This window comes from Coptis chinensis, chromosome 2, assembly GCF_015680905.1.
Source record: "Coptis chinensis isolate HL-2020 chromosome 2, ASM1568090v1, whole genome shotgun sequence".
In the NCBI taxonomy this organism is placed as follows: Eukaryota; Viridiplantae; Streptophyta; class Magnoliopsida; order Ranunculales; family Ranunculaceae; genus Coptis; species Coptis chinensis.
Window position 1 is genome coordinate 111,589,578 of NC_141457.1, and position 13,257 is coordinate 111,602,834.

Here is a 13,257-nt window from a genome sequence, read left to right on the forward strand (position 1 = left end):
CATGTGCTGGGAATTGCCATTAAGCACATAACAGTTTGGAGCAACTGTTTTGATACACGTCTATAACATGTACAATCAAGAAGTAGTGGAAGGGCATCGTTAAGGAGGCGCAAGCTTGCTGGTTGAAACCAATATGTGAGGGATTAGTGATCAAATCACAAAGCTACCCACGAATCAAAATTTGAATCTTAATACCCTAAATTTGAATCAAAATTTGCATATTATTCCTTACAAAAATACAGGTATGGCCAGAGGAGGCATGTTAGTTCGTACCTTGTGAAGAATTTTTCTGCATGGTTCCACCAAGTGAAATACAACTAATGAGAGAGAGAGAGAGAGAGAGAGAGAGAGAGAGAGAGAGAGAGAGAGAGAGAGAGAGAGAGAGAGAGAGATCCAAATGTTGTGGCCAGAGGCAGGAGGAAGATGACAAATGGACTCAAGGTGATGGGTGAAGGGAACTATTTTCATTAATAAATAAAAGAGTCTCTTTTATTAAAACTTTTTAATTGGGAACATGAAACTTCATATAGGAGAGAATGAGGGAGTAACGGATGGGAAAGGGGGAGGAAGAAAGGGGTAGGCGTTAATGGCATTAAAGTTGAAGAAGCGACGGTTACGACAAATGTTTAAGGAGGCATAATGTTACGCCATTTATCATTTACTTTACACTAAAGCCCATGCCCGAAGCCCACCTTTTTTAAAATTTTAGGAGAGAAATTAAATAAATTAATTGGCATTCATTTTTTTTTTTGTTGGGAAAGTTCTGGTTATTTTTATGAATGAATTCATTACTAAAGTAATTAAGTATAATTAGTGTTTTAATTACATGAAGAGTAGTAACTCATGGGAAATTAATTGAGAAATTCAAGCCAACATCTAAAGCGATCCCCACCGCACATCTGCCCTCATCAAACTCAGATCCCCACGAAATCCCGGCCACCCTTTGTCTACCCATTTTGTTTTATTATAATAGACTAGGTATAACCCGTGCCTTCAGCACGGTTGTCTTTAGGTTTCTTAAAAAAACAAAGTTAATATATATAATTACTCAATATAATTTGTTTAATGTTCACCAAAAAAAACATATATTCCTATAAGACATGTCAACTTTAACATGTGTAGTTGCAGTTTTTGACTTAATTGAATAATTTTTAATTATATTAATATGAGCTCTTATGGTCAACATAGTACATATTTTTATTTAGATACTTTAGTAGGATTTTTTTTTTAATAAAAAAAATATAGTTAATTGTTAATGATGTTATTATATCCAATTGATCTACATTTCTAGTGACCATGTTTATTGGTATAGTTTTTTAAATCATGGAATATGTCTAGAAACTTGACAATGGTATATGTATTTTGCAAAATAGACCTCTTTAATTAAATATATTGCATACAAAGACACAATATATAGTTAAGGAGCTACTTAATGCTTACAATTTGCAAGCAATGCAACTTGTACAACTATGACTCCCACCAAATATCACCTTCAATAAACTTCATTAAATATGTATCTACTCTTTGTACAGATAAAAGTAAAAAACTTTGATGAAATAAAATACACAACAATACAATATTAACCAAATATACATTAAGTTAAACCCATTCAAGGGTCAACCACCCATAAGGTCAAGCTTCAGTGATGATCCTTCAAAAAATGCCAACTTTTACTTATACTTCTAAATTCATTTTGGGAGGTTCATCAATTTCCACAATCCACTTGTATTCGATGGACTATAAGGTTGGTGGTACCTTGTTGTCAAGCCAATGCAAACACCTTATACTAATTTTTCTTGGGCATTCTTGATTGAGACGTGTTTGATGCAACTGGGTGAATACCCATTCCAATATATGCATTAGCTAGGTGTTGCAGTCCTGTGGAAAAGAGTAATGTTAGACTTTAGGAGGCTAAATTTCTCATCTAGGATTATCGGGAAAAAAAGAGCAATTTAACATCATTTCGACTTTAAGCTCGATCAAGTCGACTCAGCTTAGTGAAATTTCCACTATTTGAAAGTACTTATAAAACAGATCTAGCCATCAACTTAGTCAAATCTCAAAAGTCTGCACTACAATAACTGTTTTTGGTTCCCCGGTTGATTCGAAAATTGTATCGATTTCAAATACCATAAGAATTCTATAATTCATAGATTTTTTTCCGGCTTTCTTGAGAAGAGTCCTAGGGATTCTTATTGTATTGTGAAAAAGAGATGCATATGTGTACATTTAGTCCCAAATTAGGTATGGGGATTGTGAAAATCTATTTACGCTACCTTTCCGAAAATTTTGGTTCTACATGACACCACTCATGAAACCATTTAATCCAACAATGGAGGATGAGTAACGACAACAACACAAAAATGAAATCTTTTCAACAAATTAGTTAGCATATACGATAAAAAAAAACATTCATTCCATTTCAAAATCTATAAAGAAAAAGAAAATGACCTTTATCTTGGAAACCACTATTGTAGAAGTCACAAACATACCTGTAAAAAAAAGGGAAAATAAAAAGTCTGACTTCAAATAGTGAAGAGTGACTACAATGAATACACACAAATCATTCCCAAACCAAAAATTGGTTTTATAGACATGTTGCCATTGCTAGCTTCTTATATACGTCTAGTCCATATAATATTCTACTACTCAAAAAACCCTAGCAAGAATCATTAACACCTACCATGCTAGCCACTACTTCTTCCACGAACAAATTCTAACTAAATCAGGGTAAACTAAATCAGGGTAAACTATTATGCTTATATGATGACCCTCAATACAATTAAAATTGAAAGCGTCTTCTGACAAAGAAAACAAAAGTAAACTTCCTACCATTTTCTTGGATACATGCTATATAAAAACAAAGTCAAAACATTTGTAATTAATTTAGGATCATAACCCTATTCATCAATAATAGGTTGGTGCTAACCTCGACCAGACACGGTATGTCAGCACTCAATGCATGAACACTTCGCGATTGTAATCTTAAGCACATACATAAACTATTATTCTTAAAGATGTGGACCTGAAAGTATAAGATTCAACAAAAGTTTAGAATGAACATCCACACAAAAAAAAATGTTAAACCACAAAAACACGAAGTACAAAATTGGTCATATTATGAATAAACAAATTCATTCTTCAACCATATATGAACCGCATAAACAAACTAATATAAATGACACCCAAATGCCTCAACCCCACTAAGCTATATGTATATTAGAAAATAACATATTGAGATAAGGAACAGGAGTATTTCTATCCAATATTATCAGGTGAAAGGGAATGCCTGGTGCTCTAGGCTCCCCAAATTGTGTTTTTGATAACAATTTGCCTACGGAGGCCAACCGGTTCAATCATGAAACAATGGCCACTACAATTATTAGGAGATGAGATCGAGTATCCCTTGTACAACAATAATCCTCTCTTATTATCTTCCTGCTCACCCCGCTTAAGCTATTATTGTTTTAAGGTTACCACCCCATGCTTTATGTTGCCCGCCTCCGCTTAGGTAGTATCGCTTGTATGTTTGCCAACCTTTTCAACTACCAACTTGCCTCTCATGAATACACAATTCAGTATGCAAACACGACCACTATATACTATGGCAACCCAAAGGGCATAGTTTTTTTAGTTCAAACCATACTATTTTGCAAACAGATATAATTAAGAAAATCTGACCCATGTAGAAACAACACGACAAACCATGGAAAGTATAGTCTTAAGCATACTGGAAAAGAAAAATAAATATGAAACATAACAAAGTCTATGTAAGGATCAAACAACTGCCGGTTGCAAGACTTTGAGTCACGTGTGACATAGTTTTTTAGTTCAAACCATACTATTTTGCAAACATATATAATTAAGAAAATCTGACCCATGTAGAAACAACCACGACAAACCATGGAAAGTATAGTCTTAAGCATCTTTGGAAAAGAAAAAATAAATATGAAACATAACAAAGTCTATGTAAGGATCAAACAACTGCCGGTTGCAAGACTTTGAGTCTACGTGTGATTGGAACAATTAAAATTAGAAATAGGATGCCCATACCATTTCTATGGAATAAAATAAAACCTAGAAGCCTATGTTTTCTTACAATGCTTCTTGTCTCGTTTTAAGGCTCACTCAACCAACTTCTTGTGTTTTGTATTCTTTCACGGCTCTTTCCTAAATATATGAAGTCAAAGTAATAAATTAAGGAGGAACATCTAAAATTAATGTCATCTTTCACTTTTGCTTTTTTTCCAAATCTTTTGGTAAAGTAAAGGCTATATAGTATGTAATTTTTTCATGAGTAGTATACCTTGTTTAGAAAAAACCAAAGTTTAGAAAAATACTACAAAAAGAAAGAGAAAAAGAAAAACATAATTAAGAAACCGTAACTTAAAATGAGCAAGTATGACACTTCACCCCAAAGAAATCTGAGATCCATGAGAACTGATGAAGTGGGATAAGACGTGCTTCAACTCAAATAAAGTACAGTAAGAAATGAAAGTATATAGTCCAATTCATGCCAACGAAACATTAAAAATCTACCGAGTTTAGTCCTTTCAAAAAGAAAAAATAAAAGAAACAAAAAATTAGTGGTTTAGTAACTATGCAAGGGCTTGTAACGTGTGTTTTGAATTTATTATCCTTGATAATGCTACTTTTCAAGCTAACACTATAAACTCATTCCCAATTCATATTGTCTTCTACTCAGTCACCTACACCATCAACATTCATAACTACTCTGAAAATTAGCATGTACTAATTTTTTTAGCTAGATCAAATAATTGCTTATGGATAGTGATGTAAAATAAGTCGTCACTATCACTATTTGAATAATGATGATAAAGATATTCTTAATAGATAAATTCAAACATGCACGGTCTAATAAAATTTCATGTGATGTAAGCGAGATATCTCGACAAACGATAAGAACAAAATCGCAAACTACATATTCAAAATTGATATGGCAAAACAATACAACAAAAACTCTATTTAATATCAAACCTGGGTGGATATAAATTATTTGCCATGGAGAGAATACCAGCACCAGTATGTTTCAACTCGGGTTTTATCTCATCAAATTTCTAACCATATATTGATTCGCCACCACGACTTGTACCAGTAGGATCTCCACCTTGCACAACAAAATCCTCAATAATGCGGTGGAATTTGACATTGTCGTAATAACCTCTTCGAGATAGCTCAATGAAGTTTCTACAAGTTCTTGGAGCATGTTTGTAGTACAACTCGATAGTGAATGGACCCATGGAAGTTTCTAGTGTGACCTCAGGTGGTCCACCTTCTACACATGTTGACTGTACTCAATCCCAACGTGTTAAGATCCAGTCCACAAATGCATGGTTCTGCCAGAGTATAAGTAGACCAACAATGGATGACCTCTTAAGCTTATCAATAGTTTCTACACAATGTAGCACTTGTACTAAAATAAATAGCATAATACGACAAAAAAAATGGAAAAAATACAATTAATAAAGTACACACTTTTATATCAAAAAAAGAGAGAATGGGTTAGAGTAGTTAGTTAGGCAACTAAATTGATGCATATTTCATCGGAGTCGTTGCTTGAAAAATTGTCCATATGTAATATTTTAGAAAGACATGTAATAAAAGGATGAATCATAGTCCAGATTGCACAAAGTCTGTATAAATAATTGAAGATCAATTTCATCAAATAGATACTAATCAAAGCAAAGGAAGGACTCAAAGACACCATAGTGCTAACCCACAATGATTGCAAATCAAGAAGAGAGAAAGCACAAGTGTTAGTATTCAACACAAACTAATTAGCCCATCTCTCATTTCTCTCTACCTTACTCTTTCTTTCCTTAAGTTTCTAGTTCCAACCAAACCTCATTAAAAAGGCCAGCGATTTCTTGTGTTTTTTCTACCAATTTTGTTCCTAATTAAACATACATTTATGTCTCTTTTTACTTCTTGTCGTTCTTATCTTTTCCCTGTCTAGCTATTTAGGTAACTTCTCTTAGCATATTTCTTTCTCCGTAGTGCTACATCAAATTATGGCAGAGTGGAAGAAAAAATATTTGGCATTGCCCACAAACCACAAAAAAAATAATAAAAATCACATGAATCACAACCAATACGCAAAAAAAAAAAAATATATTAAAATGTCGGCCCAAAAGTTATGTGCAATGTAAGAACAAAATACCCAAATCTATCGTACACCGGGTTCCCCAGAAAATCGTGTGCAAACATAAAGTCTTATGTTTCTTCGAACATCATCCACTCACATACCAAAAGCAATGGACAGAGGTGACAAATTGTCACGCGTGATTTAATCTTCGATGTACAATCCAAGGACTTCCCGATGTAACTCTCCTTTCCTCCATTAGAACTGAAATTGTTGGTAAAGGGAATAATGAAATTCCTACTTAATTGGAACAACAAAAATATAAAAAGGACCAATCATGGAAACGTGTACATCGAAAAACAGTTTTCACATTTATAGTTATGTACTATCTTGAAACTCATTAGAATTTAGAAGGAGCTATGTACCAAAGAAATTCTGAAATTTGGACGAAAATAAAACAAAATCACAATAATTATATCAAATCCCACAATATTGAACTACTTAAATTTAGGGAATACTTTCGCAATTCGTACCTTTTGAAGACCTTTCATGAGATGGTTATAGCAAGTAACTTTTTGGAAATCAAGAACAGATGGAATATCTCACTAAACATGAGAGTGATTGTGTAGAGGCTTATATTTATAGTGGGAGAGTTAAGAGACTCCATTAGAGGCGTTTTCGGTTTTCAAGTCAATAAAGAAGAAGTTAATAGAGATTAGAGAGGGAGTTACGACAAAGAGAGTTTAATTGCCCAAGAAGTTCGTTGGTCTTTAAAATTTAGGCGGGGTTTCTTTTCTAAAATACATGTTTTACTCTTATCCAAGCCCAAGCCCAAGCCATTCATCTCACTTGAATCCTCCATCATATCTTAGGCCTAAATCCTAATACAATCTTGGCCACCCATTTTTGGAGAAGGCAGTGGGAGAGATGAACAATTTTGGGGCTTTAAACTTGACCTCACCAGACCATAGTAATTAGATTGAGAGCATTGAGGGTTCAAAATATATTGTTTGAGAGAAAACTTTTAGATTTCAAAAGCAATTCAATTCATCCACCAAAAAAATTCCATTGAATTATGGTGGAAATGGACGTTCAAAATTTCTTAAATGGTGTAGAAATTTAAATATAACTATTAATACAGCTGTATTTTTTAGTAATTGATTAACTTTTTAATACAATCCTTAAAAGCACTTAATAAATGTCATTAATACTTTTAAATGGCATTGAATAGGAGTTTCAAAATGTTCTAGATCGTTATATCTGCCCCAATCTAACTTCGGATCCCCACGATCCCGATCCGATCTCTCTTTGTCTTGCCATTGTGTTTTATTATAATAGGCGTAAGGGTCTGAAATCGAAAACTAATTGAAGGAAAGCAAATTGAATCATGTAAAGAACACATTTGGAATCTGGCAAGAAGAGTTCGGTTAGCTCGGGCCGAAAATCTAGAGCAAGAAACAAAACAGAGAACATGAATTGTTAAATGAACAATTAGAAAAGATGGACGGTGATGTAAAGAAATAGGCATTAGTAATAGAAAAGCACCTCTTTGAACAATGCCTAAAACTGGGCGAGTTTAGCGATTTGTGAGAGGGTGAATGATCCGGGTTTTATCTTGAGAGTAGAGGAGCAACGTAAAGGGAAAAATCATTGTTGTTTTAATAGCGGTCAAGATTGGTTATTTTGGAAGGCCAAATGAGAGAGAGGAGTTACGATATTCGTGAAATTAGTCGTTGAGGATAGGCATTTTTATGAGGATGTGAAATTAGTGGTTGTGAAATTAACTCATGCCGTTTCTTTGAGAGCTTGAAAGGTGGGGCTAGACTATACTATTAGTGGGAGATGAAGTTGGATCGTTAAGCTCACTCAATTTAATTTATCGTGCTAGAGTGTAGTGTGGTTGAAGCCCAAGCCCATTCAAATTAGATCCGGAAGTCAGTGTTTAGAATGTATATATTTGAGAAAGAAAACTCATAAATTAGTCGTTAACTTTGTTTTAAATGCAATAAATAGGAAAGAGCCAAATGGAAAAGAAGAGCAATTTGATTTATGCCCATTATTTTTTAGTAATTGAAAATTTGATAATATTAAGAATCAATGTACAACCAATGCATGCATTGCATTGAATTTGCATTAAAAGAATTCCCTCATCAATTAATAAGGGCCAATGAAATTAAATTGATAATATTAAGAGTCAATTCTCTCATCAATTAATAAGGGCCAATGAAATTAAATTGATAATATTAAGAATCCAATGTACAACCAATACATGCATGCATTGAATTTACAACATTTAATTCATTAAATAAATCTGTTTAAATGCCATTGAGAATTAGAAATGGTTTCAAAATGATATAAGTCATACACGTGTCTCTCTTCAGATCCCCATGCACACCTAACTCAGATCCCCACGCGATCCCGACCTCTCTTTGTTCTGCCATTGTGTTTTATTATAATAGACTAGTTTTCGAACCCGTCCTACGAACGGGTGTTGTTATATTAAATTATTTAAAAAAATATTAGCAACTATGCAGAGCTATGAGATAGAAAATTTATATTAATCACTCATTCAAATTTCTTGTGTCACTCCTTATAAAAAGAAAGCATCAAAACTTGATAAAACTCATCTACTTATTTTTGTTGTTAGGTTTAATAATAGGAGTTTGATTAAAATTTTATAAGAATACCCAATGTGGCGAAGATGATATTAAAGCTACTTGAATAGCAAGACATTCCCAATTATAATAAAATAATTATAATAAATACTACTTAAAATACAAAACTATACTTGTCGAGACATTACATTCTCTCTCTATATAATATAACTATGTTTTGGGGTTAGTTCAATGCATTTGCATCAAGCTTCTGATTTTATATTAATCATTATTTGAAGTTAGTTCAATGTAGTTGTATCTAGTTTCCGATTTCCCATTAATTATTCTTTGAGGCTAATTCAATGTAGTTGTATCAAGTTTATGATTTTCCGTTAATTATTCATTCAGATTAATTCAGTGCAGGTGCATATAGTTTTCAATGTTTCGTTAATTACTCTTTGAGATTAGTTCATTGTATTTGCATCCAGGTTCTAATTTCCTGTTAATTACTCTTTGACGTTAGTTCAATACATCTGGATCCAGTTTCTGATTTTCCGTTAATTATTTTTTGAGATTAGTTCGCATCTAACTTCCAATTTCTAATTATTTATGCTTTGAGGGTAGTTCGATGCAGTTACATCTGGTTTACGATTTATAGTTAACTATTCTTTGAGGTTATTTCAATGCATTTGAATTCAGTTTCCGATTTTCTGTTAAATATTCATCAAGGAGATTGCATCCAATTTCTAATTTCCCGGCCTATTAGTTAATCTATGATTTTATTTTAATGTAGTTGCATCCAGTTTCCGATTTCCCGTTAATTATTGTTTGAGGTTAGTTCAATGTAGTAGCATCCTATTTCTGATTTTCCGTTAATTGTTCTTTGAGGTTAGTTCAATGCATTTGTAGCAAGTTTTCGATTTCCTATTAATTATTTTTTGAGGTTTGTTCAATGCAATTGTATCAAATTTATGATTTCCCGTTAATTATTCATTGAAGTTAGTTCAGTGAAGTTGCATCCATTTTTCGATATTTTGTTAATTACTCTTTAGATTAGTTCATTGCATTTGCATCCAGTTTTCGATTTCTCATTAATAACTCTTTGAGGTTAGTTCAATATATCTGCATCTAGTTTATGACTTCTGATTATTTATGCTTTGAGGTTAGTTCAATGCAATTTCATCTAGTTTCTGATTCTTCTAACTATTATTTGAGGTTATTTCAATGCGTTTGCACCTAGTTTCTGATTTCCCGCCAATTATTCTATGAGGTTAGTTCAATAAAGTTACATTCGGTTTTTTATTTTATGTTAATTATTTTTTTAGGTTAGTTCAATATATTTGCATCCAGTTTCCAATTATCCGTTAATTATTATTTAAGGTTTGTTTGATGCATTTTTGCATACCGTTTCCGATTTCCCGTTAAATATTTTTCAAGGATTGCATCCAATTTCTAATTTCCCGTTAGTTATTATCTGACGTCAGTTTAATGCAATTGCAGCAGTTTTCGATTTCTAGTTAATTACTTTTTTAGTTTAGTTTATCATATATGCATAAAGTTTCTGATTTCCAGTTAATTACTCTTTGAGCTCAGTCAAATGTATTTGAATCCAGTTTCCGATTTCATTTTAATTATCTAATGTGGTGTGTAATACCAACTTTCTACTAATTCATCTGTAATGTCCTTAATTGCAAACATGACATAAAAATAAATTATGTTTGATTTACTATATGGGATCATCAAAGATTATCCAGTTCCCGATTTCCTGTTAATTATTCTTTAAATTATACCTGACTCACTATGTAGGGTCTTCAAAGATTATCTATGAACGGGTCCTATCATATTAATTATTCTGAAAAATATATGCAACTATATATGCAAAACTATTATATACAAATATTGTATTGATTACTCATCCAAATTTTTTATAACATGAAAACCCCACGTACTCTCTATTAAAAAAAAATAACTCACCATTGATAAAATCCTTCAACTTCATTTTGTTATTTAATAATATAAGTTTGATTGAAGTTTTGTGAGATTGTCTAATAAGACGAAGTTCATATTAAAGCTACTTGAATAGCAAGGTGTTACCAATCATAAGAAAAAAGATAAGATAAACACCGTTTTAAATACAAAACTATACTTATCGAGACATTCCCACAACATATAACATAACTATATTTTGATATTAGTTCAATGCATTTGTATCAAGTTTATGATTTTCTGTTATTTATTTGTTGAGGTTAGTTCAATGCTGTTGCATCAAGTTTCTGATTTATTGTTAATTATTCTTTGCAGTTAGTTCAATGCATTTGCATCCAATTTCCAATTTCCTGTTAATTATTCTTCAAGGTCAGTTCAATGCATTTGCATCCAATTTTCGATTTCCCGTTAATCATTATTTGATATTAGTTTATTACATTTGCATCCAATTTTTGATTTCTCATTTATTATTCGATGAGATTGCATTTGCATCTAGTTTCCGATTTCCCATTAATTATTGTTTGAGGTTAGTTCAATGAATTTCATCCAGTTTTCGATTTTCCGTTAATTATTTCTTGAGGTTAGTTCAATGTTTTGCATCTAATTTATTTTTTGAAATTAGTTCAGTGTAGTTGCATCTAGTTTCTGATATACTGCTAATTATTTTTTAAGATTAGTTTCACACATTTGCATCCTGTTTCCAATTTATAGTTAATTTTTTTTAGGTTAATTCAATACAGTTGCATCCAGTTTCCGATTCTCTTTTAATTTAATCTATGAGGGTTAGTTCAATGCATTTGCATCCAGTTTCCGATTCTCCAACAATTATTTTTTTTATGTTAGTTCGATGTATTTGCATCCAAATTTTGATTTCCCGTTAATTATTATTTGAGGTTAGTTTAATGCAGTTGTATCCATATTCCGATTGTCCATTAATTATTTTTTAAGATTAGTTTAATGTTTGCATATGCATCTAATTTTTGATTTTCTGTTAAATATTATTTGAGATTAGTTCGATACATTTGCATCTAGTTTTCTGTTTCCCGTTAATTGTTCTTTGACGTTAGTTTCATGCAATATTATATATATTTTATAATATTTGTCATTATTTGTTTGCCGTTATTTTTTTTTTTTCATTTTCTATTATATATTTTGTGATGTTATTTTTTGTATAATTTAATTTTCCACATGTAATTTGTTTTGGTTTGGTATATAATTTATTTAAGCCCAACGTCCACTTTAACAAAATCAATCGTTATATAATTTATTTAAGTCAACGTCCGCTTTAATTGAATCTCATTATTCCTCTAAAATTGGAAATTATAAAATTCAGAAATTTAATTGGAATATGTCGTAATTATTGTGGGCGGAATTGTAGTTTTTGAAATCCTTAACTATGACTAAATGTCTAAATCTCACAGTAAATGGCACATCAAATTGATCCGACTTTATTTGTTAGGCCCATATATATAGTGCATACAATACAATTTTATTTGTTTTGGGTGTACACCCGTATTGTTACTTATTTTATGATTAGTTTACTTTTTTTTTTTTTTTTCGAGTCCATGTGTGGTTAACAAATGCATAAAGTAAATGTTCAAGCAACTCAATTTATTTTTTCTTTTGTTTTTTCATAGTTTCATTGTCATTTTCTAGAAAAAAAATTTTGTTATGTTGAACTTCACCTGAGATTAGTGTGGAAACTATTCTTTGTCGCGTAAGGGTATTAGGAAAATTGTTTTTGGTTGAAACTATTGTTTTTAGCAATTTAGTTTTTTGTATCTTTTTTTTGCCATAATTAGCTATATTGTTTAGGAAAAGTTGGAAACTTTGTGAAACTGTAGATGGAATTGGTTATTTATTTATATCCTACTTTTTCGTAATTAGTAAATAGTAATATAGTCTAGAAAAAACTGGAGTCTAGGTGAGTGTTCCAAAAAAATAGATTGGTGAGAGATATAACTATAATATATATCTAAGGATTTGGAATTCCTTTTTTTTCCTAATTAGTATTAGAGTTTACAAAAAATTGGAGACTATGTGAAGCCTTGAAAAATAGAGCCAAGAGGATATAACTATAATATATATCTAAAGATGGAGAAAACACAAAAACAGAGAGGAGGTGAAGATACTCATTATTCTCAATGATCTTTAATGGAGGAGTTACACAAAGATTAAATGAAGGAGAAGAATTACAAGCAAGAGTCATACTTGAAGGAGATGGGTGTTGTTATGATTATTATTGGAGAAGAGTGTTGAGAAAATAAAGGGAATTTTGAGAAAATCCCCTTTAAGACATTGAGACGTTTTGTTTGTTTGTTTTTTTTTTTTTTTTTTAAGGTGACTACTAAAAACAAATTAAATATGGCTAGAGAAGCGTTTTTTTAATAATTTAATGCACTCAAATTTCTCAACTTAATTTTGTTGTGTATGGCATGCATTTCTTCTCAAACTCAAGAGTTTCTAATATCCATTGTGTCATTTATTACACCCCTTAACTTCAAGTGAAACCCCTTGAGTCATTAAGTGTGTTAATAAAGGGTCAATTTAATTTACAAATTTAATTCCTTCAAA

The 13,257-nt window shown here is 31.5% G+C and overlaps 1 long non-coding RNA gene across 2 annotated transcripts; it reads right to left on the reverse strand.

Annotated features, from left to right (window-relative positions):
- Positions 1–1,522: 1,522 nt before the first annotated feature.
- Positions 1,523–6,796, reverse strand: LOC147520669 (uncharacterized). Of its 2 annotated transcripts, XR_015214449.1 has the most exons (5): positions 6,637–6,796; positions 4,999–5,357; positions 2,930–3,025; positions 2,452–2,492; positions 1,523–1,878 (listed from the first exon to the last, which is right to left on the reverse strand). It is a non-coding gene; the product is annotated as an uncharacterized LOC147520669 (long non-coding RNA). The 2 variants fall into 2 exon arrangements; XR_015214448.1 differs by lacking the exon at positions 6,637–6,796 and having other exon boundaries at positions 4,999–5,851.
- Positions 6,797–13,257: the final 6,461 nt, after the last annotated feature.